The sequence below is a fragment of the Acipenser ruthenus genome, chromosome 29, assembly GCF_902713425.1.
Source record: "Acipenser ruthenus chromosome 29, fAciRut3.2 maternal haplotype, whole genome shotgun sequence".
Lineage (NCBI taxonomy): Eukaryota > Metazoa > Chordata > Actinopteri > Acipenseriformes > Acipenseridae > Acipenser > Acipenser ruthenus.
The window spans coordinates 3,068,610-3,075,748 of record NC_081217.1 but is presented as its reverse complement, the minus strand read 5'-3'; positions in this window follow the sequence as shown (position 1 = coordinate 3,075,748).

Here is a 7,139-nt window from a genome sequence, read left to right as displayed (position 1 = left end):
CTGCATTGGTGGTTTCAAATCCCTTTACCGCATCTCAAACCAGAACAACTCAATAATCACATATTTAAAAAAAAAGACAAGAGAAAGGTGTAAGAAATAAATAAAGTGACATCTGAAATGACAGCGTTTGCTCTTTAAATACAATAACCAGACAGTTCAGACGACAAATACATCAATTTGTCAATTAGATTAGTTAAAAGCCAGGTTGCAGAGAAGGTCAGATTGTCTTTTAGTTTGACTGCTGCGAGGGATATGACTTGAGCAGGAGCCCGAAAGGGATTTGTGACCAGAGACAGAAGTCAAAGCATTAGAAGATTCCCCATTGCAAATTGACAGTAACAAATTATGAAGCTCTGAGCACCAAAGCACAGCTTGGACATGAATCTGCTTGTCTCATCGAGATGAAAGTGTGGATGAATTGAAAATGAAATACAGTGTGCTACAGCCGGTGAGCTACAATGCTCACAGAGATCTGCACTTGAATTTAACGTGAGATGTAAGAAATGATTCAAAGAGACATTTTATCCAGGATCACCTTTTGTAGGTTTTCTGTCCTATCTGGTTCAATGGGCACAGAATTGCAAGATTTATTTAGTGGGAATCCCAATGCACACTGGGTTGGTTCTTTCTTTCTCAACAGTGACTCATTAATTAAAATTTGCAGATGAGACGGAACAAATAAAAATGTGAGGAATAAAAAAAAAATGAATTCCTTGTGGAATCTGGTTCCAGCGGATCTGGCAACGGAATTTAATATTCAACGTGGGCTTCTTTAATTTCTTTTATTTTATTGGACAGTAAAAACGTATTTGAGCTGCGTGAGTGAGCTGATGTAGTTCACTGCTAACCTGCTCGTTTTGAACTCTCCCGGGGGAAACATTGTGTCGGTTACTTACACAGCACTTCAAAACTATCATAAAAAAAGAAAAAAGAATACATTGTTTTGCTAACTCTAATTTAGCATTGAATGTGTTTTCTTTTTGTTCATTCCCCCTCTTGAAATTATCTTTCCAATGTGTTTTTATACAGGTGGCCTGGCTAAATTGACAATTCATTACTCAATTTTGGCTGACCACAGTCTGACCCCTCCGATTAGGACAGGCCTTAAAATTATTTTTATGGAGGGATGAGAAGTAGCCCTAAAAAGCATTTCGAAAAAGCATCCATCCATTATAAAGTATAGGACAGATAGGGCAGTTAACATGGTACAAGGAGTGGCCAGAGGGGATATCTGCACTGCTACAATTACTATACAGGGAAGGGTTTGTCTGCTAAACCCACACAATATTTACAATGTTTACAGCATGCATGGTGTTTGCACTGCCACTGTTAGTCTGGAACTCGCTCTTTATTGAAAGATGTGTGAGAAGGAACTACAAACTCCCTTTAAAAGCAGTTGAAAGAATTCATTTGGATTACTGAAATGAAAACAGATTTTTTTTTTTTAAATAACCCTAATAAAACATTCAAAATGACATTTGATCTTAGTGAAGGTGTGAACACTTCCCCTCTCCATAAAATGGGAAGTTGTATAAAACACTGCCTGGTTAAACAATAGATAGCTGAATTGAATTGCTTTAGGGATTAAAGGTGTCGGCCCTACACACACACACACGGTGATACATAGATAGAAGGCTGAAGGGGATATTCAGTGGATTAAACACCAGTGGAACACGGAATGCTTGTGAGCACCAGAGTATTGTCTGAAGATGGAAAATTCCATGGAATTAGAGTGTTTTCACAAGGAGACTGTTGCAGGGATGCTGTGCATGCTCCTGTCAAAGTCTCTGCACAAATACATTACTTTTATTGCCTTTAAATAAGGGGGTTGTTTTTTCACACAGATAATATATTCCTGCTACTGTATAAGTATGTCCCCTGAGCAGCACTGATATAGCACTGAAGATAACCAGCATATACAGTTTATTATCTGTTGTGCAAGCCTGATACTGATACTGTGGCACATTGTTGAGCAACGACTCAAAGCAACTTGGAGGAAGGTAAGAATTCTGAAGTGATAGAGATCATGGTTTCAGATTAGTCTTCATCCTCTGCGAGAGAAACGCCTAGGAGCATTTTTTGTCTTAACAGGACTTACAAATAACAATTGCCCTTTCGCTTTTTCAGGCAGAAAATGTTAAATGAACATGTGCCTGTGGTTTAACCTGGGGAGAATGTAAAAGTGCAGTTTTCAGTTTAAACGTTTAATGTTGGATTTGCTGACTGCCTCGGAGCCAAACTGTCAAGCCAGCTTGGTGTGACATTCTCATTTCAATGACCTTCTGTAACCACATTAGTACTGTAGGGATTCATATAATGTAAAAATAGAGAGAGGGAACTGTAGCACTATGAAATCATTTGTATAGCTTCAAAAGAATATCTGAATAACTTGCACAACCCAGTGTGAACTGTCTGCTATGTATAAATTGAATTGGATTTGCAGCCATTACATTAAAGTGGTACCGAGTGATTTGGGCTGGTGTGCTGTGCATGGGTGATTTTGCCACATGCGATTGTTAAAATAGATCACTTTTGGATCTTTCAAACATCGTTTATTCATAATGATTTATGGACGAAAGGCATAGAAAAGGGCAGCAGAGCACTGGAAAAGCATGGCCAAAGCATGGTCAAGCACAGACACTGACCACAGTGTGGTAAAAATGAACATGGAAACCATAAGCGTCTGTGAGAGTAAGAATGGAAACTGTAAAATGACTGCGCACGCTTTTTATGGTAAACTCTTATAAGAGTCGGGTGACATGCTTCCTAGCTGATGAATCCCAGCTGATAAGTTTTAATTACAGAACTGCAACGGAACTCATGCAGCTTCTATCTTGCAGCATTGGCCTTCAATCATAAACACAGAGAGCAAGAGTAGAACTATGGGTTGCACTGAAAGAGTTGTGTTATTATTATTATTTATTTCTTAGCAGACGACCTTATCCAGGGCGACTTACAGTTGTTACAAGATATCACATTATTTTTACATACAATTACCTATTTATACAGTTGGGTTTTTACTAGAGCAATCTAGGTAAAGTACCTTGTTCAAGGGTACAGCAGCAGTGTCCCCCCACCTGGGATTGAACCCACAACCCTCCGGTCAAGAGTCCAGAGCGCTAACCACTACTCCACACTGCTGCCCCGGACTGATTCATATCTGGTATCTCATATTAAGCAGACGCACTGTGGGAGTGCCAGTTATGAGGTGGTTATTTTTAAGTTCCTAAAAGAATATGAACAGGTAGCCACTTTCTTTATCCATCAACGGTCGCAATTCTTTGTAAAATGTTTTTTTTATATATATAAAACAATAATAAAATTAAATACAATTTCTTTGCCCTTTAAGTTTATTTGCTTGACAATCCAGACCCCCGTCCTCATGCACATGGATGAGCGTCCTCAGTTTCTGCTTGCGTGTGTGCTGCAGAGAATGAAAGGAGAATGAAATGATGGCTTCACATACAACCTGGTATCCTGCATTTCAGGGCTTACAAAAGCTGACAAACACACACACACACACACACACACACACACACACACACACACACACACACACACACACACATATATATATATATATATAGTATTGTATCAACTGTGGTAAAGCACAGACTGTGGAAGGGATATATAATGAAAAATGATGTCAAATACATGTAAATGATGTAAAAGTCTAGTCATGCACATATCTTAAACAACAAATAGAGACATTAGACAAGGACGGACTTGGATATTAACCTGGCCATTCTGCTCCATCAGACCCAATCAAGTTCAGCAACTCCTGAGTAGTGATGCATTCAGGGATGTAAAAGAAAGGTTACATTTAGTGCTTTTAGACAAGAGGGTATGTTTTGTTTGCTTGGAATGCAATCGAATGTCTCAAACTAGAACATATAGAAGATATATAAATTACGTTTACATTTGCAGCAGTATGCTTGGGATTATAGAGTGTCTTGGTTCACAGCCCAAGGAATCCTCGCTTTCTAAATACATTGATCTATGATCCTTTATGCAATGGCCTCTTTGATCACACAACACCCAAAACATGACTAATCTTTAATAAAGGCTTGGAGCCTAAGGATCTATTCATGTACAATATAATATACGTATCCAGTTTGTTTTAATGAAATTAAACTTGTGCTGCATTTTCTAAACAAAAAGCATTTCTGCAATTAAATGCAATCAGGCTATGAGCAGGATTGGATTCGCAGGTAATACATTTTTGAATGAATGCATTTCTAGTCTGTGGTTTTTGAATATCAAACTCTTTTCTTTTTTTAAACCATCAAAACAAAGGGCCCTTTACAATCAATATAAATGGTTTTTTTTGTTTTGTTTTGTTTTTTTGTGACGGCTCACTTCCAAACAAATATACATGTAAATGCAATCTTAGTATAAAAAAAGAAGCAGGCAGATTGTGATGCTGGTCAATGAAAAATGTCATTTTCTGATACGGCGCTATTATAAGATCATTAGGGTTTTCTCTGAGCAAAGTCCTGCTGGTGGAATTGGGTAATGAAAGTGCACCCTGCTGCCTCATACAGGCAGAAGCGAGGAAGCATATTGAGGGGACTAAACATCTGGAACGTAAAATGAATGGACCGAGAAGAGTCTTCCCTCTAAATTCAGCCGGTACTCTGCCCATAGCTGACAGAAGAAATACATCAGTGAGGGTGTATAGTGATATTTCTCTCCCAAGCTAAGTTTCTGTTTAAGTTCTTTCTCGTTAGTTAACTAATGACTATTGGAGTAAAAAGCTTATCAAATCCAACTCACTTAGGACATATTAAATAGGTCTGAAATATTGAGACATGATCTGCAATCTGTGGCTTCACCTTGGAAAGTGTTCCTCCTCCTCCTCCTCCTCCTGGTTTATAGAAGCACTGGATTGCTGGTCCTTCTCACACACACATGGTGCATGGTACATGCACTGGAGATCACTGTTCATTAAAGTATTAAATGGGGTACATGGGTCACAATGACCCCCGCAGTTAAAAGGCTGGGGTGTTCCTGTTGGGCCATCCTGGGAAGAAAAATTGAAACAAAAAAAAAAAAAAAAGCCTCAAATTTGTTTCCATTTTATGCAGCTGGATTAATCCTCCATAAATCTCTCCTATTATTCGCTGTTCTGTTCCTACTCGTTATTCAGCCATAGCTAGCCCCCAGGCAAACAAACTCCGACTTGAAAGTGTCTCTGCTCTGTGAAACACTCTATAGCCTAGCGCTCCTGGAATAATCATCACATGCCCACTCAAATCTCTGTTCATAAATCACACTTTTGAAAGGCAAGTGCCAAAAGCACGATAGAAATCTCTTTAAGGTTCGGAGCAGGGTATTTTCTTTCTCTGACAGGAGATCGAGGAGAGTGGTTTATTTGATTGGGGCTCTTTTGCAAAAGCATGATCACAGAGAAAGAGGATTAAAGTGCTCCACAAAAAAGAAAAAGAAAAAAGATTACAGCCTAATGCACCTAAACTTGTGTGCTTTCAACTGGCTTAATGACCGAAAGAAAACACCCTAATCATCTCTTTAGGAGGCAGTGTGGTCCAGGGCTTGTAAACAGAAGCTCACCAGTTCAAATCCCACCTCTGCCACTGACTGACTCACTGTGTGACCCTGAGCAAGGCACTTAACTTCCTTGTGCTCCATCCTGCGGGTGAGATGTTAAATCAATGTATTGTAAGTGACTCTGCATATAATGCACAGTTCACAGCATACCTCTGTAAAGTGCTTTGTGATGGTGGTCCACTATGAAAGGTGCTATATAAAGATATTATTATTATTAAAGTCAGTTTCTAGCTCCATAAAATTTATTTTAATAAACGTTCCACTGCCATTCCAGCAAATATGATCATTAAGGAGGCTGTGTGGTCCAGTGGTTAAAGAAAAGGGCTTGTAACCAGGAGATCCCCGGTTCAAACCCCACCTCAGCCACTGACTCATTGTGTGACCCTGAGCAAGTCACTTAACCTCCTTGTGCTCTGTCTTTCGGGTGAGATGTAATTGTAAGTGACTCTGCAGCTGATGCACGGTTCACACACCCTAGTCTCTGTAAGTTGCCTTGGATAAAGGTGTCTGCTAAATAATAAACAAAATTAAAATAAGGGCAGGGTTGTGATCTCTCCATTCCATGCCCAGTCTTTAATTGTCATCATTGATCTCTGTGTGGACACTGGAGCAGCCACTTTCTTGGAAATGTACCCTATTTTTGAACATTCGGCCTGAACTCAGAGATTGAAACTGATCAGTGATTGAACTTGCTTGGTCTACAAGCACTTTGCAGTAGATCTTGAATGCATTTAGTGGTCTGTTCTGAAATAGCATTGCTTAAATGAGGACTGGGGTTCAGCGACTGCAGGAACATGTTGTTTTGCAGGAAGTGGACAGGATACATTTTGTTTGGCAGAAACAGGCACAAGTCCTCATATCGACGCTAAGCACAGGAAAGGACCGAAACACAGACAAGGCTCTAATATATTCTTTTGTGATCCCCACTTGCCTACTGCTTGCAGGCTGCGGTTTGCTCCTTTGCTATGTGCCCCTGACATGAGGAATTGTTCTATATATATATGATCTCTCAGCAGCTGCTAGCTTTCCTACCAGATATCCAGCTAGGAACTAAAACCTCAGAGCAGGTGTGTAGCAGTTATATTCATTTAAGAGTGTAGACGACACTCACTCAAGTCAGGAAAATGACTGTAGCTTCTTTTGATTAGTACCTTCTTCACCCACGCACTTACACACAGTGTGACTACATTACAAGGAGACTCACTCAGCTTGTCTTAAGAAATCAGGTCCAGACCAAGTGGAAAACATATTGAGGAGCACTGATCTACCGCTACGTCTGATAGTTTTGACACCGATGCCCTCTGCTGGCGAAAAGGTTGTAATACAGTATAAATACAGTATAAAGAACAAAACGAAGTCTACAGTGTAGTTAGTAGTAGACTATTGCTTTATTATTAGTATAAGTACTGTTAGCAATGAAAAGCAAAATACACTACAATTCTTTACTACAAAACATTTACCTTTCAAGAAATGTTTGCAAAATGTAAAAATATATAAATAACGTCGGTGAGATTATATATCGAATATTCTGCATTACGTTTTGTTTTGTTTTTATTGAAAACACACATTTT